At 43.2% G+C, this 12551-nt stretch overlaps 1 long non-coding RNA gene across 1 annotated transcript; it reads right to left on the bottom strand.

Annotated features, from left to right (window-relative positions):
• Nucleotides 1-120: 120 nt before the first annotated feature.
• Nucleotides 121-12430, bottom strand: LOC106734247 (uncharacterized). Its single transcript, XR_001369935.2, has 3 exons — nucleotides 11635-12430; nucleotides 11268-11398; nucleotides 121-618 (listed from the first exon to the last, which is right to left on the bottom strand). It is a non-coding gene; the product is annotated as an uncharacterized LOC106734247 (long non-coding RNA).
• Between the last annotated feature and the right edge of the window lie 121 nt (nucleotides 12431-12551).

Below are 12551 nucleotides of genomic sequence, written 5' to 3'. Positions count from 1 at the left end.
TCTGTACATCTGTCTGTATTCCTTATGATAGTGCTTAGCTTTTTCATAGATAAGCTTCCTCCTTGCCTTTTGAAGCATCTTTTGAGCAAACTTCTTTCTCAGGCGCTTGATCTTCAACTCCGCAAAATTCCTTCGCTTTTTCTTAAGGGTTTCTGGCACAGCAGGAACCTTTTTCTTCTCCATGGTTCCAGCCAGAAAAGAGCCCCCAGTGGGCATTCTTGATATTGAGGAATGGAAAAAGACAGCTGCTCCAGACTAAAACAGATTTGGACCATAATTCGGAGGTAGGGCTGACCAATCTTTCTTAACCAGTACTACACAGTACTACTCTGAGGGGTAAAGGCAAGAGCCAAAGAGCTGATTAACATGGCCAAAATAATTACAGTGACCCAAAAGGTCAGAGTCCCCAGCTGAATTTTACAAGAGACTCTGTGAAGCTTTCAGGATATATATACCCTTTCTTCTAGAAGTGTGAGAAAGTCAATGAATGATAAATGCAGTATTTATGACCCAAGTAGCAGCTGATATCCACCAAAAGCTGCAGAAGTTGGAGGTTTTCAGTGGAATGAATGCAACAGAACTTTTGGAGGTGGCTCACAGAGTCCATGTGAACTGCAACTGAGAAGAAAAGAAATGAACAGAATAAAATATGAGACAAAAGGCCACCTTCCTAGCTAGAACGATTCCTTAGAGTGCTCAACCCTCTGGACCAGGGAGGCAGCTACTCTGGCCACATCAATGTGCTTATTGTCAGGAGTTAGGTCACTGGAAAAAATGAATGACCAAAAGACTAGCAGTTAGCATAATGGTTATGTCACTGGACTCCCATGTAGTTGACCATGGTTCAAGTCCCAGACCCAGTGGCTTAAACTTACTGCAGGCACATGTGCATGCGTGCCCAAGATCCTGAGAAGAGAATGGAGGAGAAGGGATTGTGCCGTGGCCATCTCCCTGGGGGGGTGATTTCATGCTTTCTATCTCTCTGTCTCTCTCTATCTTTCTGGTGAGCGCACGTGCCCTATAGCAAAAAAAGGAATGACCAAAGCACAAAAGAGGCCCATGCTCCCAGGGCAGTGCTCCAGAGCTGAAGACAACAACTTACTTTCCCAAACCCCCTCCACAGGGCTTCATGGGCCTGGCAAGGGTAGACTCCAACTAGGACAGACTGGGTTCTCTGAACCCGGGCCCCAGAAATAAGATCTGAAAGCCTGTGGGGGTCAACAATTGACTTTACTCATGAATACAGGGGAAGAACATTCAGTTGTGACTGAGCTCCTGGACACCCTTGTCTAAGCAAAAGGCTACAATCATTGGGCCACTCATGGACACAGGGGAAGAACATTCAATTCTGACAGAGTCCCTGGGAACCCTTGTCTAAGCAAAAGGCTACAATCATTGGGCCACTAGAGCCCAGAAGATCCAGCCTTTCATTCATGTTCCAACTTGACAATTAGGAGAAAATATGGTATACCATGTGTTTCTGTATTTACAAGACTGTTCAAAACCTTTGTGGCAAGATTTATTATCAAAACTAGAGGGAAAAAATTACCTTTGTCCCTGGGAAGTATACCATGCTCACACTAGGAGATTAGGGGCACAAATACCAACTGTGATTATGCTAAGGGAAGTAGATTGGAGGCTCTACAACCCTGAGGGAGAAATATGCCCTGTGCTACCTAGCTCATTAGCCAAGTTTTTGTCTGGGCAGAAAACAATCCACTTGGGTTGGCAGTAAATCACCCACAAGTTCTTGTTTAGTTCAAAGCTGGTGCCCACCCTATCAGACTAAGACAATATCTGGTGTCATGTAAGATTCAGCTGGGAATCAGGTATCACACTGAATATCTAGGGGAAGCTGGAATTCTAGTGGAATGTCAGTCCCCCTAGAATAATCCAATTTTGCCTGTCCGTAAGTCTGAGGGGAAGAATTTTTTCTTTTTTTCTTTTTTTCTTTTTTTTTTTTTTTGAGAGATTTTCGCTATAGGGCGCATGAGCTTGCCAGACAGACAGAGAGAAACATTAGAGACAGAAAGCAAGAAATCACCCCCCCAGGGGGGATGGTCACACCGCAATCCCCTCTCCTCCATTCTCCTCTCAGGATCTTGGGCATGCATGCACACACGCCCGGCATGAGTTTTAAGCCACTGGGTCCAGGATGCAAACTGCACTTGACTACGTGGGAGTCCAGCGACATAGCCATTACACTAACTGCTGGTTCCCAAGGGGAAGTATTCTCAACCAGTGTGGTATCTCTGAGCCATTAATGAGGCAACTGTCACCATTCACTTGACTATCCCAAATCCATATAGTCTTCTGAGCACACTCCCTTCCCAGGCTTATGGGTTCACATGTCTAGATCTAAAAGATTCTTTTTTCTACCTGCAGCTAGCACCAGCAATTCAACCACTATTTATTTGCATTTGGATGGAAAGGTCCTGAGATGAAAAGACAAGACCAGCTCATTGGGCTCAACTTTCCTAGGGTTACAAAAATCTGCCTGGTCTTTTTGAAAAAGCCCTTGTGGTTTTCTTTCCAGGGAAGACTTGAACTGGATTTTATTCCAGTATGTGGATGACATCCTGCTGGAGAAACCTAATCAGGTAAACTGCGGGACCAGATTTCAAAAGCTACTACCACTACTAGCTAAGTCTCGTTATAGAGTCTACCAGAGGAAGGCCCAAATATTTCAGTGATAGGTTAAATATCTCAGATTCTTCATTTCAAAAAGTTGTCAAACTCCGAGGCATGAGAGAAAGCAAGCGCTCTGCTCCTTGCCCCATCTGGAATTCTAGAAACAATTAAGTGAGTTTTTAGGGGCAGCAGAATTCTGAACACTGGGGTTTGTAGACAAAGCCCAGCTCCTATATGAAAAGCTCAGAGGCTCCAAGACAGTCCACTTTTCTGTGGCCAAGGTCAGGAGAACACTTTTCAAGAACTCAGGGCCAAGCCAAGCGGTGCCCCTGCCCTTAACTTGCCTGTTGTTACCCGGAAATTCAAGAGGTTTGTAAAAAAAAAAAAAAAATCAAATTGCTCTAGGGATACTGACACAACCCATGGCCCATAGCAGTGACTGATTGTTTCTCTCTCCAAAAAACTTGATCTGGTATCAGCCGGATGGTCGCCAAACCTTTGATCCCTAGTAGCCACAGTCCTCTTCAATAAAGAGGCTGACAAATTAACTCTGGGACAAAATATCAATATCAAAGTGTCATACTCAGTAACTACTCTAATAAACAGTAAGAGATACAAGTGGCTCGCTGACTCAGATGGCCCACTACCAGAGCCTGTTATATGAAAATACCCAATTAATCTTGAGACTATATGACTGTATTAACCCAACAAAGCTCCAGCCTGCTGAGGCAGGCCCCCTGGATCATAACTGTGAGGTGGATATTGATGAAATATATTCCAACTGGCCCGACCTTACTGATAGGCTGCTCACTGACCCAGATGTGGAGTTCTTCACCAATAAGAGTAACTATATGTCAAATGGATAGCAGAGGGCAGAATACGCTGTGCAAACTAGGGAAAATATCACAGAAGCAGATTCATTACCCCAGGATTGTTGGTTCAGTGGGCAGAATTGTGGGCTCTCATCCTGGGGATGAAAGGGAAAAAAGTAAACATCTATACAGATGTTTTTTGTACTCTGCAACTGCAAGATTGGAATATGCATGTTGAAGCTGGTTGACCCCTACCTCTTGCACACTAGCCCTTGCAAGGGGCTTCAGGTAGGGAATGGCTACTAAAAGACTTGATTTCCTTCTGCTTCTATATGAGTGAAGGTGAAAGTTTACACAAGAAAGGGTTACACTGTTTTCCTTCTACTCTTCAACTGCAGGATCAAATATTGGGGTGTTGAGGGAAATTCAACTCTTGACTTACAAATCCTACCTCTGATACCTTAAATGCAGAGTGAAATATAGGCAGAGTCTGCTTATATTAGCGGGGGCTTCAGTTGTAGAGTGGCTGTTAAAAGGCCTATGTTCCCTCTGTTGCTAGATGGTGAATGAATAAGTAAATTTAGTACAGGAAAGTGTGACCATACCTTCTTCTACTGTGCAAGGTTGGGGGTGTGGAGGTCAATTCAGACCTGTCTTCTGTAGCCTAGACTGGTTAGAAGGCTTCAGGTAGAGAATCCAAAGGCTTATTTTCCTTATGCTACTAGTTGGATGAAGAATAGGGTAAAGATAGCAAAAGAAAGTGTGACCTCACTATGTTCTACTCTGCAACTGTAGGCTCAGGGATGGGGTTGTTGAGGCTTATTCACTGCAACTCCTGCACACTAAAATGGGTAAGGGTTTTCATCTAGAGAATGACTGCTAGTTTCTCTCCACTCCTATAAGGTGAGGAATAGGATTAAGTTAAAAAAAGAAAGAGTTTAGCTGACTACATTCTAATGTGCAGCAGTAAGATTACAAGTGGGGAGTATCAACCCCACATCTCTCACAATAGGCTAAACAGGGGGATTAGGTAAGGAATGGGATGGGGCCAGTAGGTGGCATAGTGGTTAAGGTGCTAGACTCCCATATGGCTCATTGTGGTTCAAGTCCTAGACCTAGTGGTTTGCTTTCTCACTTTTCTACTCTCCAGTCAAAATTTTAAAAAGAGAAAAAGGGTAAGGAATGGATGCTAAAGGTATGTTTTTTCTCTGCTCCTATATGAGTGAAGATAGAATAAAGTTAGCCTAAGAAAGGGGACTTTGCCTACCTTCTACTCTGCAAATGCAACTGCAGTATCAGCATTGAAAGTGTTCAGGGCCATTCAGCCCCACCTTTCACACTAAATTAAACAGGTGGAGAATGGTGACAAATGCCAATTTCACTTTGACTATATAGTTAAAGGGTATGGTAAACATAAAAAAAAAAAAAAAGGGTAGCAGCATCTTCATTCTACTCTGCAACTGCAACTGTGGTGTAGGTATTGAGGCTAAATCAGTCCCAAATCCTACACCATTGGCAAGCAGGCTTCAAATGAAGAATAACCCCTAAAAAGCTTGTTTTTCCTTTGTTCCTTCTCTGTAAATGCAGAATCAGGGATTGGTGTGTTAACATAAATTAAGGCCTGTCTTCTGCACCCCAAATTGGGCAGGAGCTTTAGGTGAAGATAGACTATAAAAGCCCGGTTTTTTCCTCTGCTCCTATATGGGTGAAAGATAGGGTACAATTAGAACAAGAAAGGGTGACTCTGCCTATATTTCACTCTGCATTTGTGGGATCAGATTTAGCCCTACCACCCATATCAGATAGAGGATGACTGCTAAAAGACCTTTTTTCAGCATGTGCCAGATCAGGGGTGGGGTTATAAAGTGACTCAATTTTACTGTTGTACCCTAAGCTGGGCATAAGGCTTTAGGATTAGCATGGCTGCTAAAAAGACATGTTTTCCTTCTGCTCCAATATAAGTGATGAACAGGGTAAAGTTAGCACAAAAAAGGGCAACTCCAGAAACCTATTTTGAAATACCACAGAAAGTATGTTGAAGCTCATTCAACTACAACTCTCGCTCCTACTGAGTAAGAAGAATCACATGGAGGATAACTGCTAAAGGAACTGTTTTCCATACATTCCTTTATGGGTGAAATGGAAAAGTTAACAAAAGATACAATGACCCAGCTATGTACTATTCTGCAACTAAAGGATCAGGTTGGGGTATTAAAGGCATCTTGGTTTTGATTCCCATATTCTAGTCTAGGCAAGATATGTCAGGCGGAGAAAAGCCCCTTTTTGCTTCTACTCCTTTGACTGTACAGCTGCAAGATCAAGATGAAGGTATGAGGGACCAGCAGGTGGTGTGGTGGTTAAGGCACTGGATACTCCCACATGGCTGACCACGGTTCGAGTCCTGGACCTGGTGGCTTGCTTTCTCACTTTCCTCTCTCTCTCTCTCTCTCTCTGGTCAAATTAAAATGAATGAATAAATAAATAAATCTTAAAAAAAAAAAAAAGATGAAGGTATGAAACCTATTTTGCCACATCATCTATACCCTACACTGTGCAGGGGGCATCCACTGATAAATGCCCACCAAAAAGTCTGTTTCATTTGTTATTATGTGGATTGATAAAGTAAATTTAGCACAAGAAAGAATACCTTCTATCATCATTTTCTTTTTTATAAGAACTATTTTATTTAACTTTATTTATTTATTTTAATTTGACCAGAGGGGGACAGAGTGAAAGTGAAAGAGAAAGAGAAGAGAAAGAGAAAGTGAGAAGCAAGCCACCAGGTCCGGGACTAGAACCACAGCCACACATATGGGAATCCAGTGCCCTTAACCATCATACCACCTGTCAGCCCCTTCTTTCTCTCTCTCTCTTTTTTTTCTTTTTTTTTGAAAAAATTATTTGTTGGGACCAGCAGTTAGTGTACTGGCTATGTGGCTGAACTTCCATGTAGTTGACCGCGGTTCGAGTCCCACACCCGGTGTGTGTGTGTGTGCGTGCCCAGGATTCCGAGAGGAGAAGGGATTGCAGAATGGCCATCCCCCCATGGGGTGGGGGTAATTTCTTGCTAAAGTCCTGTTTTCCTTCTCTTTCTATAAGGGTGAAGAGGATCATGGATTGGGGGTATAGAAGCTGACCCAGCCCCACCTCTTACACTCTAGACTAAGCAAGGGTTTTCAGGTAGCTAGTGACTGGTAAAAGGCATGTTTTCATTTCTGCAAGTGCAGGATCAAAAATGGGGTTTTTGAGGCTAATTCAATTCTGCCTCCAATAGCCTACATTAGACAGGTAGTTTCAGGTCATAAATAGCTCCTATAATGCTTTCCTCTTCTCCTATGTGAGAGAAGGGTTAGCTCAAGGAGTGAGCCATTGTACCTTTTGCTTAGCAACTAAAGGATCAAGGGTGGGGATGGTTAGGCTGATTTAGCCCCTCCTCCCTCACCCTTGACTGGGCAGTGTATTTGAGGTCTAGCATGATGCTAAAACCTGTTTTCTTTTCATTCCTTTATGGATAAAAGATAGGATAAACTTAGCACAAGGAAAGCTGACCACAGCTACCTTCTACTCTGCATCTGCAGAATGAGGGGCACTGAATTGAGGCAATACAGACTCATCTCCTGCACCAAAGACAGGGTAGGGGGATATCAGATGGAAAAATGACTGCTAGAAGGCATGATTTCACTCTGCCCAATATTGGTAAAAAATAAGGTAAAGTGCGGACCAGCAGTTAGCATAATGGCTATGTCGCTGGACTCCCACGTAGTAGACCATGGTTCCCGTCCCGGACCTGGTGGCTTAAAACTCATGCCGGGCACGTGTGCGTGTGTGTCCAAGATCCCGAGAGGAGAATGGAGGAGAAGGGATTGCAGCGTGGCCATCCTCCCTGGGGGGGTGATTTTTCACTTTCTATCTCTCTGTCTTCCTCTGTCTGTCTGGTGAGCACACACGTCCTATAGCAAAAACCTCTCCAAAAAAAAAGATAAGGTAAAGTTAGTACAATAACAGTAACCTCACTGACTTTCTGCTTTGAAACTGTATGAAAAATGTTAGGGAGTTGAGGTCATTTTAGCCCTGAGTCCCATAATTTAAACGGTAGTGGGCATTAGGTAGACAAGGGTTACTATAAGATTTTTGTTTTGTTTTGTTTGATGTGATTTTGTTTTGTTTTGTTTTAATCTAGTCCTATATGAAGGAAAGATAGAGAAAAGTTAGTAGAAGGACTGCAGAATCAGGTTTGATGTACTAAGGCCCATTCAGCCTAACCTGGCATGATAGACTGGACAGTGGGCTTCCGGTGAAGAAAGGTGGCTAACATGCCAGTTTTCTCTGTGATATTGTATAGGTAAAGGATATGGTACAGTTAGCACAAGGATGGGTAACCCCACCTACATCCCACTCTGTAACTTCAGGATCTATGTGGTAACATAAGGCCATTTCAGTCCCACATCCCACACTCTAGATTGGGCTTGGGGTTTCAGGTGGAGAATGACTGCCAAAAGGCCTATTTTGGGGTGAGGGAGGGAGAGAAAAAGGCCTATTCTCCCTTTGCTCCATCTTCTCTATAACTGCAGGATCAATGGTGGATATGTTGAGGTCAATTAAACCCCACTTCCGACACCCTAAACTGAGCAAAGTCTTTAAATATACAATGGTTCCTAAAAGGCCAGTTTTTTTCTGTTCCTATATGAATGGAGAATAGGGTAAAGTTAACGCAAGAAAGGGTGAGCTGCCTTCCCTCTACTCAACAGCTGCCAGATCAGGTGTAGAGATATGAGGTAGACTACACTAGACTGGACAAGGAAATTTAGGTCAAGAATAGCTACAAAAAGGCCTGTTTATTCTTTGCTCCTAAACAGGAGAAGGGTACCACAAACTTAGCACAAGAAAGTATAACCCTGCCTTCCTCCTACTCTGTACCTGTAGGAAGAGGGGTGGAGGTGTCAAAGTTGATTTAGTTCTGCCTCACATCATAGACTAGGATGTGGGCTTCAGTGGAAAATGGCAGCTAACAGGCCAGCTCTTCCCTCCACTCCTAGATGGATAAAGTATCAAGAAAGGATGACCCAAACTACCCTCCAAACTGCATCTGTAACATCAGGAATAGGGGAATTTATGCTGATTCAGCCCCATCTCCTAAACCCTAGACTAGGCTGGGAGCTTCATTTGGATTGTGCTGCTAAAAAGCTTGTTTTCTCTCTGTTCCTTTATGAATTGATAGGATAAAGTTAGTACATGAAATGATGACACCCCTGACCTTGTAATCTACAACTGCAGATTGAGTGCTAGAGCTATTGAGACAGATTCAACCACATATCCTGCACCATAGAATGGGGGTCAAAATTCACATGGAAATGGCTGTTAAAGCACCCAATTTCTGTCTCTTCCTATATAGGTTAATTATTTCCTTCTTCTCCTAAATGAGTGAATTTATAAGGTAAAGTTAGAACAAGAAAGGGTGATCTTCCATAGCTTCCACTCTTCCACTGTAGACTCAGGGGTGGAAGTGTTGAGGCCAACTCAGCTCCACCTCAGCAACCTAGACTCTGTAGGAATCTTCAGGTAGAGAATGCTGGTTGAAAGCCTGTTTTATTTCTGTGCTCACAGAGGAAGAAGAATAAGGTAAAATTAGCACAATAAAGGATGACCCCGCATATCACTAACTCTATAAATATAGGATAAGGGTTAGAGGTGTTAAGACTCATTCAGTACCACTTCTAAGTGATAAATCAGGAAGCTTCAGGTGAAGAATGGCTACTAAAAAGTCCTGTTTTCCCTCAGTCTCTTCTATTCTGCAACTGCAGGACCAGGGATATGGGTATTGAGTTGATTCACTCTCACCTCCTCAACCCTATATTGGCAAGGAGTATTCAGCGGGAGAATCACTACAAAAAAGCCCTATTTCCCCTCTGCTCTAAATCCTGATGGATAGGGTTAAGTAAGCACAAGATAGGGTGACCTTGTCTACCTTCTAATTCTGCAACTAGAAAATAGGTGATTGGAATCTTGAGGCCAATTCAGCCCTTCTCCTGTATCCTAGACTAGGCAGATTAGCTGGAGAATGGCTGCACTTAGACCTGTTTCCCTATATTCCTATATGGGTGAAAGATAAAGTTATCTCAAGAATAAGTGAGCTCCCTACCTTCAACACTGTAATTGCTTAATTTGGGGTCAGATATTTAGGCTGATTCAGTCCTGCCCCCTGATTCTAGATTGAACAGGAGACTTCTGGTGGAGAATATATGAGAAAATGCCTGCTTTCCTTCTACTCTTTTTGTTTGTTTGTTTGTTTTTGAGAGGTTTTTGCTATAGGGCGCATGCACTCGCCAGACAGAGAGAGACAGAGAGACAGAAAGCAAGAAATCACCCCCCAGGGGGGATGACCACACCACAATCCCTTCTCCATTTCCTCTCAGGATCTTGGGAATGCACGCACATGTACCCAGCATGAGTTTAAGCCACCAGGTCTGGACTCAAACTGTGGTCTACTATGTGGGAGTCCAGCAACATAGCCATTACACTAACTGCTGGTACCTCCTTCTACTCTTTTATGGATGAAGGATTGGGTAAAGTTAGCCCAAATGGTGATACCTATTTTCTACTCTACAGCTCCTGAAGTTCAGGGTTGGGATGTTAAAGCCAATTTAGTCTGCCTTTCACACTCTAAACTGGACAGAGGGCTTCAGGTTTCTCTATGCTCCTGTATAGTGAAGGATATAATAAAGGTAGTATAGGGAAGGCTGTCTCACGTATATTGTAATCTGTTACTTTAGGATGGGGATGGGAAATTCGAGAATTATTCAGCACTAATTCCACAACCTAGATAGGGAAGGAGGCTTCAGGTAGAGAATTGTGGCTAAAAACATGTTTACCCTCTATTCCAACACAGATGAAGGATCAGGTAAAGTTAGCACAAGAAAGGATGACCCCACTTTTCTTTGCAACTGAAGGATCTAAATAGGGGCAGGGCCCTATTATGCCAATTCGACCTTGCTTTTTGCACCTAGACTTGGCAGAGCCTTAACAAGGAGAATTATTGTTTAAGGACGTGTTTTTTTACCTCCACTATGTAAATTAAGGCCACTGTAAAGTAAGCACAACAGAAAAATAACATTGATTGCCTTTTATGCTGCAAGACCAGGATCTAGAGTGGGGAGTGTTGGCACTCAGTCCCATCTCCTGCACCCTAAATCAGGTAAGAGGCTTCAGGTGGTAAATAAATGCTATAATACTTGTTTACCCTCTATCTTTATATGAGCTAAAATAGAGTATAGCTGGCTACATACAGGTATGTTTTCCCTTTGTTCTTTCTCTTCTACAATCAGGAATGGGTACTCTGAGGTCAATTAAGGCCTACCTCCCAAACACTAAACTAGACAGGTGCTAGAGGTGAAGACTGGCTTCTAAACAGCTTGTTTAATTTCTTCTCCTGTAAAGGAAGAGGGTAGTTTAAAATTAGCACAAGAAAGGGTGACTCACCTACTCTCCACCCACATACTACCAGATCAAGTATGGCAGGGTTTGAGGGCAGAGGGCTTAGGTAGAGAATCACTGCTGAAAGGCTGATTACCCCTCTGCTCCACTATGAGCAGAAGGGCATAAATTTAGCATAAGATTGGGTAACACTGCCTCCCTTTTACTCTGTAACTGCAGGAACAGTGATGGGGTGTTGAAGTCAATTAAGTACTACTTTTCACAGCCTAGACTGGGAACTAGGTATCACTTAAAGAATGGCTACTCAAAGGCTTTTTTTTTTTTTTTCCTCTCTATTCCTATGTGGGGGAAAGATAGAATAATTTTCTTACAAGAAAGTGTGACTCCCCCTACCTTCTGCTCTGTAAATGCAGGAATAGGAGTGAGGATATTGAGGTCAATTCAGCTCCACCCACTACATCCAAAACTGGATAGAAAGCTTCAGTTGGCGACTGGATACTAAAAGATCTGTCTTCCCTCAGCTCCTATAGTGGTGAAATATAAGGAAAAATTAGAACAAAAAAGGGTGATACCATCTAACTTCTACTATGTTTCTTCAGAATCAGGGGCAAGGGTACTGAGGTCAACTAAACCCCACCACCCACATCCTAGATTGGGCTGGGGATTTCAAGTGGAAAATAGCTGCTAAAAGGTTTGTTTTCAATCCTATATCTCAAAGGTAGGGTAGTGTTACCACAAGAAAGGGTGACCCACCACCTACCTTCTATTCAGTAACTGCAAGTTCAGGGATGAGAATTGAAGAGTCATTCCATCCTGTATTCCAACCACTAGACTGGGCAGTAGACTTCAGGTGGAGATAAAGTACAAAAGGTTATTCCCTCTGCTCCTATATGGGTGAAAGAGGAAGTAAAGGTATCTCACACAAAAGATGGACCTTCCTATCTTCTACTCTGCAATGGCAAGATCAGGATAGAGGTTGTTGAGCCCAATTCAGTCCTGCCTGTTGTACCAAAGAAAGAAATAAAAAGGGGGGGGGGCGGTGTGTGCACATGTGGCTTATAGTGGAGAATGGCTGATAAAAACCTTATTTCCCTCTGCTTTTTCTCCTTGGAAATTGCATGATCAGAGATGTGGGTGTTGAGAATTTTACCTTGACTACCACATCTTAGACTGGCTAGGAAGCTTAGGGTGTGAAATGTATGCTAAAAGGCCTGTTAACTCTCTGTTCCTATATGGGTAAATGATATGGAAAAGTTAACACAAGGAAAGGTGACAAGGCCTATATTCTACTTAGGCAACTGTAGGATTAGTTGTGAGGGTTTTAAGGCCAATTAAGCCCCACCTCAAGCATCTGAGTATACCCACTGGGCTTCAGACAATGGTTGCTAAACTGTGTTTTCCCTTGGTCTGTTCTGTAACTGCAGCATCAGGATGGGGCCATTGAGGGCAGTTCAGTCCAATTCAGTCATACCACCTGCATCCTAGACTATGATATGGTATTCTTCACCTGAGACATGGGAACCAGCAGTTAGCGTATGTCGCTGGACTCCCACGTAGTCGACCACCGTTCGCATCCTGGACCTGGTGGCTTAAAACTCACACCGGGCGTGTGTGCGTGCATGCCCAAGATCCCGAGAGGAGAATGGAGGAGAAGGGATTGCAGCGTAACCATCTCCC

The sequence above is a fragment of the Tupaia chinensis genome, unplaced genomic scaffold, assembly GCF_000334495.1.
Source record: "Tupaia chinensis unplaced genomic scaffold, TupChi_1.0 Scaffold150112_1, whole genome shotgun sequence".
NCBI lineage: Eukaryota > Metazoa > Chordata > Mammalia > Scandentia > Tupaiidae > Tupaia > Tupaia belangeri.
This window is presented reverse-complemented; position numbering and strand designations above follow the sequence as displayed.